This window comes from Antechinus flavipes, chromosome 5, assembly GCF_016432865.1.
Source record: "Antechinus flavipes isolate AdamAnt ecotype Samford, QLD, Australia chromosome 5, AdamAnt_v2, whole genome shotgun sequence".
NCBI lineage: Eukaryota > Metazoa > Chordata > Mammalia > Dasyuromorphia > Dasyuridae > Antechinus > Antechinus flavipes.
Genome location: NC_067402.1, coordinates 148350469 through 148372378, shown reverse-complemented (window position 1 = coordinate 148372378; position 21910 = coordinate 148350469). Strand labels below are relative to the sequence as shown.

Below are 21910 nucleotides of genomic sequence, written 5' to 3'. Positions count from 1 at the left end.
ACTACCACCTTACACCTTAGAAATGGCAAGGGCTACAGGAAATATAGAGGAAAATAAGTACACTGATAAATGAGCTTATTAATTACTGAGTTGTGGTCTAGTTCTAACTATTCTGGAGAACTGTTTGAAACTATGCCCAAATGTCTATAAAACTGCACTTAACTCTGAACTAAAAATAACCCTACTAGGAAAGGCGAAGAATCTACATGTGCAAACATTTACAGGCATTCTTTTTGGCCAAAGAACTGGAAATTGAAAGGATACTCATCAATTGGGGAATGGCTAATAAAGTTGATATTACTGTAATGGAATACTATTGTGCTATGAGAAATGATGAGAAAGAGGGTTTCAGGGGGAAAGAATGCAGCAAGATCTTGATAAAATGATTCAAAGTGAAGAACAACCAGGAGATCATTGTGCACAGGAAGAGAATTGATACAATGATGATCGATGTTCCAAAACAATTATTTTATGAATGAAAATGATCAATAAATCCAAAGGACTCATTATAAAAAAAAAAAAAAAAGTTAGTCTCCTTCCAGAGAGAGAACTAATGAATTCTGAATACAAAATAAATTATAATTTTTCCATTTCTTCCTCCCTTCCTTTTTTCCTTCTATCTCCATTCCTTCTTTTCTTCCTTCCTTTGTTTCTTTTTTTTTTACAGTATGGCTAATATGTAAATGTTTTACATGATTTCACATGTATAATTGATACTATTTTGTTTGCTTTTTAAGTGGCGGATAGGGAGCAAGAAGGAGGGAATTTGGAATTCAAAATTTAAAAATAATGTTTAAAAAGTAAACAGTAAAAAAGCAATGCATTTTAAATGCATGCCAGAAAAAAATGAGTATAATTAGGGGAATGATTGATGATATGAGGTCTCACAGACAGCAGAGGATGCATAGGATCAAGAGCATATTAGAGTTTTGTATCTGCTGTGCTGAGTCTATGTCAATAGAAGAGAGCATAGGGAAATTTTGAAATATGGAAAAAAAGAAATGAGAGAGAGCCTGATAATGTCCTCAATTTTCTCAGCAAAGTTAATGAGATCCTCTGCAAATAGAAGTGGATGGCTATATAGTTACAAGTGAAAAAGCAGAGAAAAATTTTGAATATAAGTGAGGGCTCTCACCTTGCCCATTGCAATATTTTTCTGTCTCCCTGCTCCAGTCTATTCTTCATACAGTTAAAAAGTAGAGCTGACCACTTCAATGCTTAAATTCCACTGTCTCCCTATTGCCCTAACAATAAAAGATAGACTTCCATATTTGACATTTTAAAAGCTCTTCACAATCCCTTCCTATTTTTCTTGTTGCCTTGTACATTACTTACCTCCAAACACACTACAGTCCAGTTATACTGACCTAACTGCTGTTCTTCACTATATCTCTCCATCTCCATCTAATGTCTTTACTTTGACACCAGTTGTCATCCAATGAATGCCTGGAATTAGCTCATCCACTTCTTAAACTTTGTAGCTTCTTTTAAAATTCAACTCAATTGCCAACTTTAACCAGGAGGCTTTTTTAGGATGCCCAGATGCTATTGTTTTCCCCCTTAAAGTTTCCTTTCATCCTTCTGTATCTGTGAACTCATATATATCAGTATGAAAGCTCTTTGGGTTAGGATTTTGCTACTTTTCTGTATCCTTGCTTAGCATAATGATTGTCAATTAATTGATTTTTTTCCTAAATTGTTGACAGTTCCAAATGACAGAAATTACTGAAGTAAGAGGTAGAAATTTGCTAGCCACAAGGTATAGGAAGTAAATTGCAGCTTGTAGAATAAATCAGTCACTATCATCAAATATTGTGATTAAAGAACTTTTGCTAATCCCGGGTCTTAAGGTAAAACTCAGAAGAGCCTAAGGTTATACAAAGGTACTAGAGATTGAAGGAAGCTATTGTGAATTACTCTCTGCCAAGTATATTTTGGAGTACATTAATGTAAATAAAGCACAACTTGATTTGAACACTTTTGAAAAAAGTGCAAAATTAATTTCTGGTAGAAGATGGCATCATCAGTATTATTTTTACAGAAGAATAGAATAGCACATCTTCCCTACACATTTTCATGTTTTCTTCCTAGTACAAAAATGAAATTTAAGTTGGAAAATCACTTAAAGATCATAATCCAATCTCTTCACTTGAAATGAGAAAAGTTAGGTTCAGAAGAGATAAAGGAGTCCTTCATTGGGACAATAATAGTAACAAAATATTTTTATAGCTATTTCATTTCTTTGAGGAATTTTTTAAAACTCCAATTGGCAATAAAAAGAAATGTACTCCATGAGCAAAGTGAGACTTTAAATATCTCTTATTGTCTTGTGGAAACATGGCAAACAGCTCTAGAGCACTAGTGAGACAGCTGTATAAGGGTCTGAAATAGATATAGGTCTAATACCCAGGATCTCAAGCACAGAAACAATAGTATGTTATATATATATGTGTGTATGTATATCTACATCTATATCTACATATATAATAATGTATGTTATATAGAATTATCTTTATATACACACGTGTGTGTAATATGAATACATGTATATATTTATACACACACACATATATATGTATTTTGTAGACAGAGAGCTATGCTGCTATTGTTGGAACAAGCTGAGATCTAAGATCATGTCATGTGAAGTCTTTGACACAGTTATCCCCTTGGTGCAACTGAATCTTCTTTCTCTTGGTTTTAGACTAAAGAAACCAGTCTCCCAGTTTTTTATTCTTCTCCACTATTTAAGGGGGCTATATCCCAATGTTCTGAGTTTGGTTCTCATATTTTCCGTGCTTTCTCCCTCCTTTGATAATTTCATTTACTTTGGTGACATCAACTGTCACTTTAACTCAGTTGATTACTCACACAGCAAGCATCTTTAGCTCTGACTTCTTTTCAGACAGAAAACATAAGTCTGATTCCAGTTGTCATGTGACTATCTTATAGTCAATAAATGCCAGTGGTTCTCTATTAGATTACCTTTAGGATCAAATATAAAATCCTAAACTTTTTAAGTCATTTATAATATAGACAAAGGCCATTTGCCCCCCAGACCTCTTTTATAATTCCTGTCCAGGCAGAAATAGTTTTTGGGTTAAGGGAGGCAGTCTACCTGAGCTTGCTGGTGTGACAGCAAAGAATAAAGAGAGTTCTACTTCCATGTTGAGGCCTGATTTCATGCTATTTAAATCATGGAGTTCATTCTGGAATGTTGTATTTCTTTCATTAACCATTTCTCAAAATATATATATATCAATAAATATAAATATACCTATATATGTATCAATGAAAGATATAGAGAATCATTTGAAGAAGGGCAGAAACTAGTTGCTGAAGGAATCAGGAAGGGCCTCAGGTAGGTGATTGTTAAACAGAATATTTTTAAAATTTAGGAATTCTACAAGACAAACCATAAATAGTCAATAAATAATTATTAAGTACCTACTATAGATACCACAACCTGTGCTAAGTGCTGAGATAATGTAATGTCCAGGCTAGCTCTCTGAGGGGCTAGCTTTCTGGAGGATCCCAGGACCAGCCTGAGTCCTTGGTCTTAATGGAGGAGGCAAGAAAGCCACCAGAATGGTCAAAGATAGAATCTAGAATCTGGCATCTTCTCTTGTGTCTGTGACTGAGAGCTGTGGCTGAGAGAGCTGTGTCTCTGAGACTCTCTTTAAATACTCCAGTATGATTATGTCACTACATTACACTGAGCATGAGCAACCACACTGAGCATGAGCAACTATAAAACATTATATCACCATATTACCCTAAGCATATGCCAACTAGATTGATTACATCATTACATTACTTTAAGTATGTGCTTAGAGAACTGTTATCTCACAGTGAATAGGTACTTAACTATGAGTACCTTGCTGATTTAAGTAAACCTTTTCAGAATTCAGACCTCTACAAGATATAATTTTTTTAAAAAATCCCTTTTTTCAAGGATTTTGTGGTCTAGTATAAGAAGACAATACACAGAATTATTTGATATAAACTTAAGAAAAGAAGCATTCCATGTGAATTATTGGCATCTTAAATTTTTTCCGGAAGAAAAACAAAAGTTAAAATATTGATGGAATATCCACAACTCGAGTATCCTTAGGGTATTGCTGTCTCCCATTGAATGAACTGTCAGTTATAACATATAAACTCACTATTTACACGGTTTAATTACCTGCACACACACACAAAAAAAGATAAGATAGTCTAGATGACTATTCAGAAAAATGTTCTTACCTTCCTTTTCTAAAACCGAAAAAATTCCAGTGAGAAACTCAGACATTCCTCAAGGTTAAGTAATGTAGTTTACCTGTCTGTGCCTTCTGAAAGTGCATCAGTTTATAGACTATCAGATAATATTTTTCTATATTATATAAAGTGCTGTGGTATGTTATTTCATCTTGATTGAAATTCTTGTGAGCATTACTGTCAACTTTCTCATACTTATTCTGGAAAGAGATAATCTTTTTTTTTTTTCACTTTGAGTTTATCATTTCTTCAACTAGTCAAAAAAACATAAGTTTTCATACAGTTCAAATGGCCAAAATCTGTTGGTTGATATTTTTTATAAAACAATCCAATATTTCTTTTCATTCCCTACCGATAGCATCTATATTTTAAGCAATCTGACTTATAAAATCTTTCTAAGCAATTATATTATCCTCTGTAGAGAGAATGTAGATTTGGAAAGGGTAAGGCAAGTAAATGAATGATTTTAATAATATACTGATGTACACTAATATACCTAGAAATAAAGTCTGTATTCTAGCCAAAATGAACTGCTTACTTTTCCTGGGATTCAGCACTCCATCTCTTGTTTTTATAGATTATCTTTTCTGCCTGGTATACATTCATTCTTTCCTCACCTCTTAGATTCTCTTAGAATCTCTATAATCCTTCAAGACTCACCATATACCTTTCACTTGAGGAAAGCTTTTTAAAATCTTCTTGTTCTTAGTGCTCATACCTTTCTCAAATTATAAAGTCTATTGTGTTTAGCATGTTGTACTTCCCTCTTCTACAGAATAAGGGGGATATTTTTGTTTTGTTTTTGCATTCCCATCATTTAGTACCATTACCTCATACATACTTGTTTCCTCGATAATAAGACACTGTCTTATTTTTTTTTTTGGACAGAAAAACACCAGAGGGCTTATTTTCAGGGGAGAGCTTATTTTAATGAACATTGACAGCAATTTTAATAAACAGGTAAATGTGAACAAAAAAAAGTACCTTTATTCAATAATGATCATGTCATCTTCTTCAACAACATCGTCCTAAGTGTCCATACCCTGAATTCCATTCTGGATGTCTTGCGCCTCTATTTCCTTCAGAAGAAGTGGACCCAATCTGTCATGTCCAGCAATATAGCTCTCTTTAAATGAACATGTGTCCAGGTAACCTGCTCATAGTGCCTTGGAGACACAACTGTCCATAATTTTATCCCATGACTTCTTCACCCAAGTCACTACTTCTTGCAAACAGGGCTTCACAAAGTTTCTATGCTGATTTCTTTCCATTCTATTTTCAATGTAGTCATTGACTTCCATGCACAAATGGTCCTTGAATGGCTTGTTTATTGCAATATCAAGGGTCTGGAGATAGGCAGTCATTCCTGCAGGAATCATTACTTGATCTGTTCTTCTCTCTGCAAGGAAGTTCTTCATTTCTTTAGCGCGGTGAGTGCTGGCTGAGTTCTTTTATCCTCCATCATGCCCCTTTTATCCTCCATCATGCCCCCTCACTCCCGCTTACATACCGGGTTTTTATGTTGTCCTGCCTCAGCTCTCCTCCGCAGCACTGCTCTCAATGGCGCCAGCAAGCAAATCACTGGGGAAGAACAGGATGACGCGCTCACTGCTGCAGCTCTGATTGGATGCAGCTCGGAGTGTGGCATGTGTTTCACCTGGGGGGAGGGGGGAGGAACAGTGCATACAGAGGGTACCATAATGTAGCGTGTAGTGCAGGGAATCACCTTCACTGCAGTAGCAATCTCAATAGGGCTTATTTTCAGGGGAGGGCTTATTTTAGAGGAATCTTACATAGTAAGAGGAAGGCTTATTTTCAGGATAGGTCTTATTATTGGGGAAACACGGTAGTAGCAGCCTAATAAATGTTTCAGATTATTGGAGTGAATTGAAACTGATTCATGAAATCAAAAGAGAGAAAGTTGCTTCCCTTAGGGTTATATATTTTCTCCCAGGCTATATTTAGCAAATTACCTTTCTGTCTTCACTAAATGCTACCCTCAAACAGTTTCCAGAAAACACTTTGCTGATTTGGGACTTTGTTCACAATTTTGAACCTAAGCTATGGAATCATACAAACACTGGGAAGTGTTAATAACAATTAAGTGTTCTTAAGAACACTCATAGGAGTCCATGAGCTTTAAAATAATTGTAACTACATTTTACCATAAATGGTTTGCTTTTTAATTTTAAATTTCAATTTCCATATTCAGAAATATAATTCTGGGGTGTCAGACTTCACCCAACTGCCAAGTGGGATAAAGTCACATTATGAAATTTCTTTCAAATACTGCTACCCTTCTCATTAAGTACTCCATAAATTCATTATTAAATAAATACAAATATATCAGACTCCCATCGAGTTCATTGAGCAAGGAGATGATATTGTCAGATCTATGTTTTAGGGGGGAAAAAATCACTTTGATAACTGTTTAGAAGATGAATCGAAGCCTTGAATCAGTAAGACCAACCAGAAGGCTATTTCAATAGTCTAGGAATGAAATGATGAGAGCCTGCAATGGGGAGGTGATAGTGTGAGCAGAGAAAGGGAGATTTATATGAGCAATATTTTGAAGGTAGAAATAACAACACAGCAACTGTTTGTCTATGCTGAGAATAACACTGTGATGCATGCCTGGCTGACTGGGACAATTTTATTTCCCTTGACAATGGTAGGAAAGTTGGGAAGTGAGGAGGGTTTAGGGAAAAGCTATTTAGTTCTATTTTAGCCATACTGAGCTTAAGATTCCTGTGGTATATCTAGGACATACTATTCAAAAGACAGTTAGTGATATGAAATTAGAAATTAGCAGAGATTAAGGCTGGATGAAATTAGAAATCAGCAGAGATTAGGAATTATCTGTAAGAGATGATAATAGAATCGATGAAAGCTGGAGACTGATGGAGATAAGAGAATCTTGGAACTCATTAAAAACTAGAGAGGAGAGGATATTTAGAGTGACCAACTGAATCAAAGGCTGCACAGAGGTCAAGAAGGATGAGAACTGAGAAAAAGTCTTTAGTATTGGCAATTCACAGGTTATTGATGACTTTGGAAAGAGCAATTTCTTTTGAATTGTGTTGTAATTCAGATTGCAGAGGATTTAGAACTGAGTGAAAGGAGAGCAAATGGAGAATTGAATGAAGATAGCTTTCTCAAGAAGTTTAGCCAAGAAAGGCAGAAGAAATAAAGGACATTAAGAAGCAGGTAAGATAGAATCAAGTAAAAGTTGTTTTGTGGTTGTTATTATTTTAAGAATGGCAAAAAAAAAAAAGGTGGATATTTTCATATGGAGCAAGGAAGGAGCCAGTATATAGAGCAAAACTGAATATACAGGAAATGTTAGAATAATAGTGTGGCAGTTTGGTAGAGAAGTAAAAAGTGGTATACTCTGACTTAAAGGATCGGGGACACATGGTGAAAGGTTTACCTTGGAAAGGAGAAAGATCATGTCTTTATCTGAGACAAAGATGTTCTCTTTTACCTAAAGAAAGAAAGAAAAGAAGGAAGGAAGGAAGGAAGGAAGGAAGGAAGGAAGGAAGGAAGGAAGGAAGGAAGGAAGGAAGGAAGGAAGGAAGGAAGGAAGGAAGACAGACCTTCAGGATTTCTGACCAAAACAGAATCACTAAATGGGTACAGCTTCAGTCAAAGTAAGACTTGTTGAAAACCTTAACTTAAAAATGTCAAGGTGTCCCAGTGCTTCTAGAGCCATCTCTGGTCATCATGATATCTAGCCACTGAATCCAGAGGCTCTGAAGGAGAAAGTAAAACAGAGGACTTTGCATTGCCCTTCCTCACTTAAATCCAATTCACTTGAATGTAATGGCATCACATCCCTGATATCATGGTCCTCATCAAGAACAAAAGGCAAACAACAACATCATCAGAGATTGGGATAAAAGAAGATATGGTGAAGAAAAATGTCTGAATAATGTGAAATGGGAGAAGAGATGAAGGAAAAACTAGTAAATAACTTTTTTGAATTTTTTTTGGCAATATATGAAACAGGCTAATCATCTGAGAGAGTAGAGAAAGGGGATATCATAGGAGAAAAAAGAGAGAAAAAAGGGGGTGGAAATAGCCACTGTGGAGATTGAGAAAGTAAATCAACTAGGAAAGTATAGAATGTTTGCATTGTTTCTGTTAGGATCTGATTGAGATTAGATAACATAGAACTATGATATGGGCAACATGGTTTCATGATTTCCTCTACCTCCAGTCAGCATTTTAAGAATGGACAAGAAAGAAATAGATGGTAGGTGTTATTCAAGTCTGAGGCTTTTCAAGGTATGATTGGCAATAGAAAGGGCAAGATAAGAGAGTAGAAGATAAAGTTGAATTGTTTTACCAAGAGGTCAATAGAGGAGAAGATACCCAATGCTTTGGTTATGATCTAATGAAGGACTAACAGATAAAGGTATTATTGAAGTTGAAGAAAAGGGAATAAAAAAAATTTAAATGATGAAAGTTTATTATCAGTTTAGGGTGGAATAGAGTGAGGAACTGGGAAAAAAGGTTATTTGTAAGCATGTCAATATGCATATTAGTCTTTTAGCATGGGAGAACAGGAGAAGAGCTAGGAAGGAAACAGAATGCTCTCAGAGTCTGTAGACAATAAATCACCAGCATCTGGATTAGTGATAAATTTGGATAGTGTGAACTTCAAAGGAAGATAAATTGCTAAATGAAGGTGACTGAGGGAGGATTAGAAGATTATTTCAGGTCTGAAGAAGCAGAGGGAAAAGGTGCAGAGTGTTGTTTAGTTTTATAGGTTTTAAAATGAACAGATCTTTGGTCTCAAATATTGTAGCTGACATGTAAGAATTTGCAGCAAAATATGGGAAATTATACACAATACTTTAAGGAAAAGCAACAGACGGGGAAAGAAATCTACTATAGCCTCTGGACATAAAAAGTAACATTCCTTTACTCAGTATGACAGGATAGACACTGTGGTAGGTAGAATCTTAGACTTTGAGTCAGGGAGATCTTAATTCATATTCATTCTCTTACTGGCTATGTGACTCTGGGCTAGTCATTTAACCTAAGTCTGCCTCCATTTCCTCATCTGTAAAATGCTGATAATAATTCCAACTACCCTCAATCTTCATGTAAGTTTCAAATGAAATTATATCAAGCATTCTGTAAACCTTAAATCATTTTATATCAAGATGTATATACATACATCTATGTACATATATATGCACATACGTTATACATTATTAGCCATTATTGTTATAAATTCCATAATTATTTATTGAATGCTTGAAATTGCCAGTATTGGTACCAGAAATATTAATAAGAGACCAACCATTCCTTTTTTCATAGAATTTATTATAAAGGGAGAAAAAAATGTAAAGATTAAAACAACAACAAAAAACAGTCATGTAGGCAAAGCAAACTAATGCTTCTCATCTCTTCTATGAAGTCTCTGATAGGTCCATTGTGCATTGTTTTCATCCTTTTCTGGTCTTCTTACAGACAAAGCCAAAGTCCATAGCTTAAGTATTCTCCAGTTATTTCATGTGTAATGATTGCTCTTGTCCATGTTAGTAATTGTCACATCATTATTACGTGTGTTCGATATTGTTTATTCCTATCATCCTTAGCCAGCACAACTACAGGGTTAAGTATATAATGGGGCTAGGTACTGATTAATTGATCCAAGATGCATAAGGTATCACATTAATTTATCAAACATTCCAATATCTACCCCTCCATTAGAGTCCCTAAGAAATTGTAGATTGCATCTTGTAAAAGAGTGCACAATTTTAGGCTTTCATGCAGACTCAATATAGAAAGAATTCATTAGAGAAATGAAAAATTATGCTGTCTTTTGCTTTCCCTAAACTAGAGAATGAAACTAACAGAAAAACCCATCAATTTACTCCTTTTATCATCTATCCCCTCTAGTCCATTGTGACATTTCTCACCTTTTACCTAAATGCCACCTTCCTGAATATACAGACTTTTCTTCGCAAGACATTTAGAAATCATGATGTCTTTTCTTCCCAGGGCAAATATACTTGCTCACAACTTGAATCAAGAGGTCACTTGAGGTTCATGAACTCTGGGATGTATATGTGTACATGTGTTTTTAAGGCTAAACTAAGCATATGATTTTCATGGATTCTGTTTTAGCTATAGCTATAGCTATAGCAGAATTTCAGTATCCTAATGGGCATGTCTGAATTGACTACAATTCATTTTTATGGAGTCTTGGGAGAAAATATTTAAAGATATATATATTTTTTGGTAAAAAATTGAAATGGAGAAAATAAAACTGATAATTCAAGAAGATAAATAAGAGTGGGAATTATTTTCTGTATTAATAGTCCAAATAGTAAGAACCTGAAGTAGAAGGTCACCTGTGTGAGTGGACAGAAAGGAGCTTATAAAAGAGATGTTGTGAAGGTAAAAATGAGAAAGTTTGACATCACTTTAGATTGCGGAATGACCAAGAGTGATGGTTTGAGGATAATATCAAAGTTCCGAGCCTAGGTGACTAGGAGGAAGACAATAATGGTGACAGTAATGGTGACAGGCAAGTTTAGAAGAGAAATAGGTTTGAAGTTTAAATAATAAATAAATCCTTTATGGAATGCTTGCTGTTTTCCAGGTACTTTGCTTAATGATGGGAAAGCAGAGAAAGTGAAAAACAATCTCTGATTTTAAGAAGTTCACATTACAATGGGCAAAACAAGATATCAATATAAAATCTTGGCTTAAATGGTAAAAAAAAAAATCATGTGTGAGGGCTCCTAAATATATAAGTGATGCATGGATGGGGTGGATAGATAAGATTTAGTGTCTGACACAGCTTTGAGGGGAAGAGAAGAAAAGCCTGGAGAATGATATACTATCAGGAAGGAGAACCAAGCAGTCCCCAGGATTACCACCAAGGCTGAATATTCTTCCCCCTGTCTTCAAGTGAGATATCAAGTTAGTATTATGTCTTTCTGTCTCACCCTCCACACAAACATTTGCCCTTCAAATATTAATAGTGTAGGAGACATTGTATTTAAAACAAAAGCTGATTCCTTCACCAATTTCAAGAGAGAGGATAGCCCTTAGTTTCCTTTTTTTCAGACTGATTTCTCCACATTAAATTTTGGTTTCATAAAAGACCACTGAAAATAGTAAATAGTAAGTTAACAAAATTATCCAAGCAAAAGAACAAACAGAAATAGAACAGGTTATATAATATATTAAAGTATTCAAAAGTATAGAAGGCCTGAACTCTGAAAAGGTGTACTTGAATCAAGGACAGAAGGGAATTATAGCTAAGCACCTACTCAGTGTGATTTATGAGATAATGATTCTCTAGTTAAGCACATACTTAGTGTAATATGGTGATGTAATGGCAATAGTTGGTGCATGTTCAGTATACAGTAGTAAGGTAATCATATTGAACTATTTAATGGTTGGGAGAACTAGGAAGGAGTCTCTCAGCCACAGACACAAAGAACTCCGGACTTCATCTTTGACCATGCATCCTCTTGAGTCTCCTGCCTCCTTCACTCCTCCACTAAGTGCAAAGACTCAGGCTAATCCTGAGGTCCTCCAGAGAGCTGGTCTGGACATTACACAAAAGAGTTGAATGAGCTCTTCAGCTAAGAGGAAAGCAAATCTCAATTCAAATAAGAAAATAGAGAATACTCTCACCTCAAGTGAATCCATTCTCATCAGTCTTGATGGAACTCTGGGAACACAATGGGTTCAGCTTCCTTTGCATGCATATCGTTCCAAAGACTTTCATTATCTTTACCACTTTCCTGAGTGTCCTCTGTCCACAGGTCTCTCTATAAAATGTCTTTAAAATCAGTTCAATAGGTCTTTATGCAGATCAGTGTCAAATTCAGCATTTTCTCTAATAATCAGAAGTCATATGGCATCATTCCAAAGCCACTATAATTGGGTAGAAGTTGGTCTACATACATTATTGTCTCCATGCAAGATACATACAGAATAGATGGAAGAGAACTGTAAAAGAAAAGTACTGACAATCTTGTTAACCATGAGGGCCATATACTTTTGTATATCGTGGTAGTTGGGCTGTCTTGAAAATTTATAAGGAATATAAGAGCTGGAATCATGAGGTAAATCATTCCAACCATAAAGAACATCCAGTTCAAAGACATAAAATGGAGCTGTGATAACTATGAAGAATAGCAAGTAGGTCAGTGTATCTGGACTATATTGTTTGTGTAGGTAAGTAATGTGCAAGACAACTGACAAAATGGGAAGAGACAATGACATGAAGAGCACTGAATATCAAAGAATTTCTTATTCTATGCAGACAATAATTGAGAGCCACTAACATTAGCTAAATCGGCAAAGAGGATGAAGCTTGTCACATAGACTTATATTTTAGGAAAATCATTTTGGCACCTGTGTGGAAGATGAATAAAAGTGGGAATTCTTTTCTGTCTTAATAGTCCACATGATGAGGCCCTGGAGTAGTATGTTGACTATGTGAGTGGACAGAAAGGAATATATAAGAGAAATGTTGTAAAGACAAAAGTGAGAAAGTTTGACAACTGATTAAATTGTGGGATGACTGAAAGTGATGAATTGAGGGTAACACCAAAATTCTGAGCCTGGGTAACCAGGAGGATGGTAATAGCAGTAATAGTGACAGGCAAGTTTGGAAGAGAACTGAGTTTGAAATTTAAATAATATTTTCAGTTTGAGACATGGTGATTTTGAGATTCCTGTGATGAACATACAGTTGAAAATACTCATTAGACATTTTGTTATAAAGGACTAGAAATAATAGAGAATATAAATGCATATAGAGATCTTAAAATCCTCTACAGAGATAAATATAAATAAAAATAATTTTCTACTACTTTTCATCTTTGGATTTGTATCAGGGCAATCTTTACACACATAGGACACATTTCATCTTGTATATAAAGGACACATAATGCCTTATTTATTTATTTACAAATTTATTTCTTCACTGTTCTCCCAAGACCTATGTTATTTAAGTGTTGTTATCCCTATTTTATAGATGACAGAACTGCAACTCAGGAAGGTTAAGTGGCCCTGAGACATACAACTAGTTAATTGATAAAGCTAATAATTAAATTAAGGTCCATTATTGTGATTAATAAATATTGACCTATTTTTTTTTGCTTTAAAAAAGGGAAAGGGTCCTCAAATTGGCAAGAGTCTTTTTAAAAATTGTGTTTTTTAAACATCAAATATAAATTTTCAGGCAATTTCAACAGACTTTTTCAATTCATTTGTGAACAACTCTCATCCCCCATGTTTCCTTCCTATCTTTTATTTCATTTACTACCTATAAGTGTCTCACACTTAGAGCAGCAACTGCTATTTAACTTCTATTTTTCTGGATTTGGGGCTTCTTCATTGCCACAGTACTTTGTGTCCATGATGCATACTATATAATTCTTATAAGCTAAGAAACTCTTTGATATACTTTTAAAATTTTTATTCACTAACCTAATATTTCCACAACATAAATACAACCCAGGGACAGCCTTGTATTCTGTGGAAAAATAGACACAATGATTTCTCATGATCTAGGATTCTGGGAGAAGAAAGAAAATTGAATTTTATTGGATTGGGAATGAAGGGAAAGGAAAAAATCCTGAAACATTTCAGAATTTCATTGTCTCTATGGTTCCTCCTAAGGCAATAGAATGAAAATTATCTCAAAATCTGAAACAGTAGTTCTGGCTCAATATAGAAATAAGTCAATGCCTTCTCTTGTGAAGAGGGTAGTGAGATTTCCAGATAGATGTCTTTCTGCTAGTGACATTATATCATATTATTATGAATACAGAAGGAAGAACTTTAGGTTTTACTTTACTCATGAACTATATTATGATGTAAAACAAATATGGGAAGCAACATAGTGTTTTTGAAAGAGGATTGCCTAAAGAACACTCAAAGTCAGGTCCCAACCCTATGCATTTGTATATTGTTGTTTAGTCATTTTTCAGTCATGTCTGTGGGTTTTCTTGGCAAAGATATTGGATTGAATTGCCATTTCCTTCTCTAGTTCATTTTACATGAGAAAACTGAGGCAAACAAGATTAAGTGACTGTCCAGAATCACTTAGCTAGTAAGTATCCGAGGCTAGATCTGAATTCAGGAAGGTGAGTCTCCCTGGCTCAGGCATCGTATTCTATTCACTGTACATTTTCTGAGTCTCTATTTTCTTTTCTATAGAAAAAGGGAATTAGATTAGAGGATATTTTATTTCCTTTCTGCTCTAAATCTATGGCCCTATCAGAAAGAAGATGTAAAAAGGAATGGATGTTTAAGAGATACTACAATCTATAATTTCATTTTTAAATGTTTATTATATTTAGACTATTTATCACTTTCTGAGTTGTGGTCAGCTCATGAGTGTGCAGAAGAGTGTGTTGTACATACAAGAGCAACTGTTTTAAATTGGAAAAAATCAACACATTTATGTTCCTTTGATCACTTGTTACAAACTTTGCTAAAAGCCATGTGTTAACTGACTGCAGTTCAGATCTAAAGATATGAGACAAGCTATTATGATGATAATAATAACAGAGATCATTATCACTATTATTAGCAGTATTAAGTTTCATTAGAAAATGACCAAAAATTTTTCTTCATCATTCTACGGAGAAAATTAAATCCATATAATGTTCTATCAACTGTCAGAAAAAAATCACAATTATTACATTTTCCAGCAAAAGTTGGTGCGATATATTAGATTTCCTATTTATTCCCAAAGGGAAAATATAAAGTCCATTTGTGTTTGCATGTTTTGAAGGAAAAGAAGTATGTTTGTTTTGTTTATAAAAAAACTATGATCCTTTAAATCATGTGTTTTAAAAGATATCTACAGACTGGGAGGATGCTAAGACAGAACTAGAACATACATTGTGCGAGGGCAGAGATACCACTCTAAAAGTAGAATTAAATAGCAGGAACTGCTCCATATGCAAGACACATCTGTGTTTATTGAAGTAAAGGGAGGGGAGTGGGATATGTTGTAGAGAAGAATGTACTGAACCTATCATGAAAGAATCCTAGAAGGCTTATTTGAACATCCTCCTCAATCCTTATTCTGCATGTAAATACTATCCATAACATTTCATTTTCAAAGTCACACTCTGGTCTGAAGAGCTATTTTTTTCACCCCACATTCAGATTTTGTTTTATAGGCATAATTATATTAACTGTTATCCGCACATATATGTAGTTGAAATTTTGCATCATAGCTTGGTTTCCAGTCTGACTTTTAAAATTTCTGCTTGACTGATATATTAAGCTTCAGGTCGCACTTTATGCAAATCAATAAAATTTCCCCCAGGATAGCTTATTGTTTATCAAAATTATGATCTACATATTAACTTAATAGGTACATGAGGCCACTTCTGATTTGTAAATCTTGTTTACATATTTGTACATTTAGAAACATATTCACAAATTCAAAAATCATTAGAGGAAATTGTTCAGAATACTTCTGAGTAGAACATATTCTCAAAGAATTGGTAATGATTTTATAAGTAGAATAAGATAGTAGACCAGTGGAAGAAAATTTAGAAAATATATAATTCTTCATTAATTTAAAATAGTACAATACAATGTAACATTTATTAACATTTTATTGTACAGAACATTAAACTGTTCTTTTAGGCTCTGGAAGAGGGGGAGGGAAGTTTTTAAAATAATATATAGTTCCTGCTCTTTGAGAAATTTCAGTCTAAGCTAATTAAGGTAATAAGATCAGGAGAAAAAAAATTTGGGCATAGTGAATAAATGTTGTTATCCCAATCAGGAAGACTCCTCTCAACCTCAGTTTCCTCATCTGTAAAATGGGATTTATGATAGACCTTTAAAAAAAAGTTGTTATTAGGTTCAAATAAGATAGGATATTTAAAACATTTTTGCAAAACTTAAAAAGTCCTATAGATGCTAGTGTTCATTTTCTTTAATTAGCCACAATACAAAGAATTCTATAAGACCTACATTAGAAGTTGTTGAAGCAAAATTCTATTTGATGTCTAGGGAAAAGATCATCACTAATGAAGGAAATCAGGGAAAGTTATCCAGAGATGGTGATGTTTCTTATGGAATTTAAAGTAGGAATGCAAAAGACAAAGTTGAGGAGGGCAAAAGAAAAAAATCTAAAGAAAGTGATGGAAATTTGAGAGTAATGTTTTTGAGTTTAAAATTGTAACTGCAAGGATGCAAAATGACATGAAGCTAGAAAAGTTGAGTAGTACTACATTGTGGAAAGAGAATAAACATTGGGCAGAGTTATTTGAACTTTTCACAGGAAACTTTACCATTGCTGTTTCTAAGCAAAAGATCTAGGAATAAAAAAAATTATTATGACATCCCAGTTTCTATGAGGGCTGTAGAAGGGAAGGGATGAACTACAAGGAAACTGTTGAGACAGTCCTGCAGGGGTGCTGGCAGAAGGGATTAGAAAGGAGGAGGCCAATGTGAATGATATTACAGAGATAAAATTAGCAAAACATCAAGACGGATTATGAAAGGTGAAGGAATATGTTTTAATATAGCAAATTACATTAAAAATTAAAGTTTCACTAATGTTTTTAATAAAAATAAATCATATCCATATAAATCTTTTTAATTCATAAAATACATTCTTCCAAATAATACTGTAAGAAAGGTAGTGTGTTGTACATATGGAAATATGGACTTTGCCTTGGATCCAGGGAGTAAATGAGAGAACCAGGACCTATGTGATTCCAACTCCCAATTCTGATGATTTCTGATCCTTTGCTTTTGACACTATGTTATGTAAGTGCTGTTATGCCTTTGAAGCATTAATAAAATAATTTTTCAAAGTGGTGATAAAAATTATGGTGACATAAGTATGCTTTCATATTTAAAAATTTTAATGAGTAATAAAAGCAAAATAAATAACTAAAAGATATAAGAGAAAACAAAAGTTTATAAGAGATCTGAAGTCTATTCTTGGGCTATACTACTGATTGACTTTATATTGTACTGAACTTATCTAGCACTAAAAATCAGGCAAACTCTATTGGGCTGGTGGTGGTAAGGTGGATAAGGGAATCTGGTTTAAGAGTGCTTATTTTCTTGACTATGAAATACAGTTAAAGAGATAACTCATAGCCCTAGCACATCAGTCTTTACATCTTGAACAACAAAATGATGGACAGTGAACTGGATTTAGAATCAAAGATTAGGCAGAAAGTAGTTTAGATTGCATTTAGAAAGGTGCACAATTTCAGAAGAGAAGACAGACTTCATCTAAATATGGTAATGTGCTATGGAGGGTAGAGTATTGGACCAGTAGATAGCAGTGATCATATTGATCCAATACTTCTCTCTAAAACAAAGATCCATCTTTTTAATATAAAAATAATAGTAACCAGCATTTGTATAGCACTTTAAGGTTTTCAAAGTACTGTACATATGTTATTTCATCTGATACAATTACTCTATCTCCCAAAGCCTACTCAAGTTCATGTTTGTTGCTTCCTTGGCACCATATATTCATCTCTTCTACTGTCATCCCATTTTTCTTTTGCTTTCAATCTTTCCCAACATCAGGATCTTTTCTAATAAGTCCCATTTTCTCATTATGTAGCCAAACTATTTAAGCCTCAGCTTTGGTATTTGACCTTTCAGTGAATAATCTGCATTAATTTCTTTAAATTCTTGCATGATTGGATCTTCTTGCCAACCAACTTTGTCCTTTGTATTCCTACTTTTTTTTCTTTCTTTCTTTCTTTTTTTTTTTTTTTGTTTACTTCATTTTATTTGTTTTAAACTTTTTCTTTTCAAAACATATGCACAGATAATTTTTCGACATTGACCCTTGCATAGCCTTCTATTTCAGATTTTCCCCTGCTTTCCCCTATCCTCTCCCCTAGAGGCCAAGCAATCTAATATATATTATACATGTTTAAATATAATTAAATCCAATATGTGTAAACATATTTATACAATTATCTTGCTGCACAAGAAAAATCTGATCAAAAAGGAAAATAAATAAGAAAACAAACTGTAAGCAAACAACAACAAAAAGTGTGAGAATGCTATGTTGTGATCCACAGTCAGTTCTCAAAGTCCTCTCTCTGGGTATAGATGGCTCTCTTCATTACAAGATCATTGGAACTGGTATCAATCATCTTATTGTTGGAAAGAGTAATGTTCATCAGAATTGATTGTCATATAATATTGATGTTGCCATGTACAGTGATCTCCTGGTTTTGCTCATTTCACTTAGCATCAGTTCATATACATCTCTCCAGGCTTCTCTAAGCCTTTTCTTCAAAGCCCACTCTCAAAAGTGTTCCTCACCATTACAATTCAAAAGTATTGATTCTGAGACCTTATCTTTCCTCATATTAGTAAATGCTTGAAGTAGAATTCAAATTCAGATCATCCTAAGTATAATCCCAGGCTCTTTTACATTGTTCCACTAATACCATGTGGCATATCGAAGTTAGAATACCAATAAAGAATTAAAGTTGTGTTTCAACCAAAAGACAATGGAGAAATGTGAGTAGGCTACCACAAATTCCTGAAGAATTTCACAGAAGTGGTATGAAACATATCATCTGTGAAAGGAACGTCTGGAAAATGGTGTCATTGTTTAAGAGTGGGATTTCTTTATTTGGTATCCATCTTCAATGGCAAGAAATCTTAAGCAAGGCTCCTGAAAGTCTGAATGGATAACTCATGTATTTATACAGGGAAATGGTAGAGATTTGCATGGCCTATTATGCAAGTATGGGCATATAGGCATGAACAGATTTCCAACTGCATTTTCAGAAAGAGTACTTCATCAATAAGATCACAGATTCATTGAAGCAAAGTATCTCCTTTATATATTGTCATTGTCCTTAAAGACTATGTCTACATTATGCTAAAAAAAAAAAAAAACTTAGTTTACTAGTACTTTTACTAGTTTAAAAAGCAATAAACTAATAGTAAACTCACAGGCAGTGTTTTGGAATAAAAGTGTTTCAGATATGGCTTCAGACAGCATCTATTCTGGCAAAAATCTGTTCAAAAAAGAAGCAGAAGTTTTAAACTCAAATAAAAATATACATGATAGAGCTGCTACATTTTTTATCCTTATCCCTCTTCCCTGATTTCAAATTGTGCTTTCTCAAGGTATTATTACTATATTTACAATAAATGAATGAAAATACATTTGTTAAACATTTATTATGGACTAAACATCATTCTAAGCAATAGGGATGACAGTACTATACAAGTAAGACTATCTCAGACTTCAAAGCCTTTATATTGTAGTAGGGAAAAACACCATATGTAAGAGAATGAAAATGGAATGGAAAAGATAGAGAAATTTTTATATTCTAAATTTATGATGTCATGTGGGAAGTAAGAAAAGCAGCAAGGTATTTTGGACATAAAATTGAAAGAGAAATGGTTACTAAAGCCATAGTGCAAATTATTAATTTATCTTTTCCAAGAATGTTAGTATATAGTTATATGCATATATATGTATATAGTTTGTAATTAATGATAATAATAATAATAATATTTATGAGGCTTACTTTGTGCTAGGAACTATGTTAAGTACTTTGCAATTATTATTATTATCTCATTTAAATCTCAAAACCACTCTGGGGAATAAGTGCTTTCCTTATCCCCATTTTACAGATGAGCAAACTTAGATAAACAGAAATATCTAGTAAGTGTCTGACGTCAGGTTTAAAGTCAGACTTGGATCTCTATCCACTATACCACTTAGATAAGGAAAAGAAAAGGTTATTGTATGCCTTCAAGGGTAGAAAGAGATAGTACACCTGAGATGAGATAAGATTAAGTAAATACTAATTCAGGATTATTAAGGTGTGACAAGTTCTGATCAGATGTAAAACATGGAGATATGATGATAAGGCCTAAAAATGGCCGTTCTTGAGACCCAGAAATAATTATTTCTGCAAGTATGACCACAGTGTGAAGATGTCACTTCTCTGTGGTAAAAGGAGTGAGCTATTAATATACCTAAAACAGGTCAGGAACTTTTTACTTTAACTAGTCAGTTAACCCGACCTATCAAAAAGTGTTCTTAATCTTTTAAGAATTTTAAAGATTAAATTGCCCTCATAATTGTCTTAAGATTCTAGTTTACAAATACATGTAGACTTTTCCTACTTCCCACATGATACCATAAATTTAGGATATCAACATTTCACTATCTTTTCCATTGTATCAGTCACTATTTGCACATGTATCTACTTAAGAATTATTCTATTCTGATTTTTAAAAATTTCAGAAGAGAAGACAGACTTCATCTAAGTCTGGTAATGTGCTATGGTGGGGTAGACCATTGGACCAGCAGATAGGATGACCTGGGTTTAAATCCTGATTTGGATGCTTACTAGCTGTGGAACTCCAGGCAACTAGTTGCATCTCTCTGGGTCTATTTCTTCATCCATAAATTACTTTGGACTGGAAGACCTTGAAATCCCTTCTAGACCTAAATCTATGACATACTTAAGATGTCTAGCAGAATAGAGGCTCAAAAGTTCAGGAAATATGTCTAAGGATCTCAATGTATCATGGAGGTGGAGGGAGTGTGGGAAAAATTTAAGCAAATTAATTCAAAGCAACTTTTATCCAAGTTCTGGCTTCAAAGGGTAGGAAACAGGCAGAAAAACTTAGGAGGAAAGACAGTATACCATCATAGAATTTGCATAAATCTAGAGAAATTAGTCAGCTTATTTAAAATATACCTGCATATGTGGGTGGTAATTTTTACTTCTGATTTAAGTTGAGAAGAGAAGGAGGAAGAATGGCCTTATGGACAGTTGTAGCTAAATATTTTGGTGTCTTTGATATCACAAAAAACACCTAGCACAAACACAATGAAAAGTGCCTTCAAAGATCAATTCAGCTATGGTAAGAGATATCCCAAGACATTGCTCCTTATGGAACGGATCCTAAGATTCTTCATCAAGTCCCTGGTTGAAGAGAGGGAGAGTAAAGTAGGCAGGGCTGGAATGCAAAGTTCTCTGGGAGATGATCACTCAAGAGGAAGAAAAAACGATATCTTCCTATTTTAAACTGTCCCCTTGTACATTTGCTTAGCTTACTTTCAAGTTCCTCAATTTCTGACTGTACAGGTGCTGAATACTCTCTGAATAACAATGCCCAGGGGTAAAGCCTTTGTCTTATCCTCCTTATGAATCTACATGTGAAATAGAAAGCCAGGTATGCTTGTGAAGCAAAGATGTAAGGGAAGCAATGAGACCAATGGATCCCATAAAATAATGAGAACTTTGAGACAAAGCTTTAATTTCTCTCTGAGAAATTGTAAGAAAAGAGTTAAGTGAGGAAGTGAAGCTGTGAGCAAAGGCTTTTTTCCCCTTTTAAATGTCAAATGTGCCTGAAGAACTGTAGCTGAACATAAACTCCAGAAGGCTTCTCATTTTTAGAAAGGATTCAGCATAAAGTTTCTACTCAACCTCCTAGGGCCAAATTGAGTTGGATTAAGAAGTGATTAATAGCAATTTAAGTTTAATGAAGAAGGTAATAAATTGGACCTAGTATGTACATAAAATAATCTCCAACACCTTTTAATTCTAGTGCCCAAGCTCTATTAATTATTTTCTATTTAGTCTGTATGTAACTTTTTTGCATATGTATTTGTTTCCAA

At 34.1% G+C, this 21910-nt stretch overlaps 1 protein-coding gene across 8 annotated transcripts in view; it reads left to right on the top strand.

The window, feature by feature from the left end:
* Nucleotides 1-21910, top strand: part of MAGI2 (membrane associated guanylate kinase, WW and PDZ domain containing 2) — an 895053-nt gene that overhangs the window by 434490 nt on the left and 438653 nt on the right. The gene's annotated exons all lie outside the window — the stretch shown is intronic.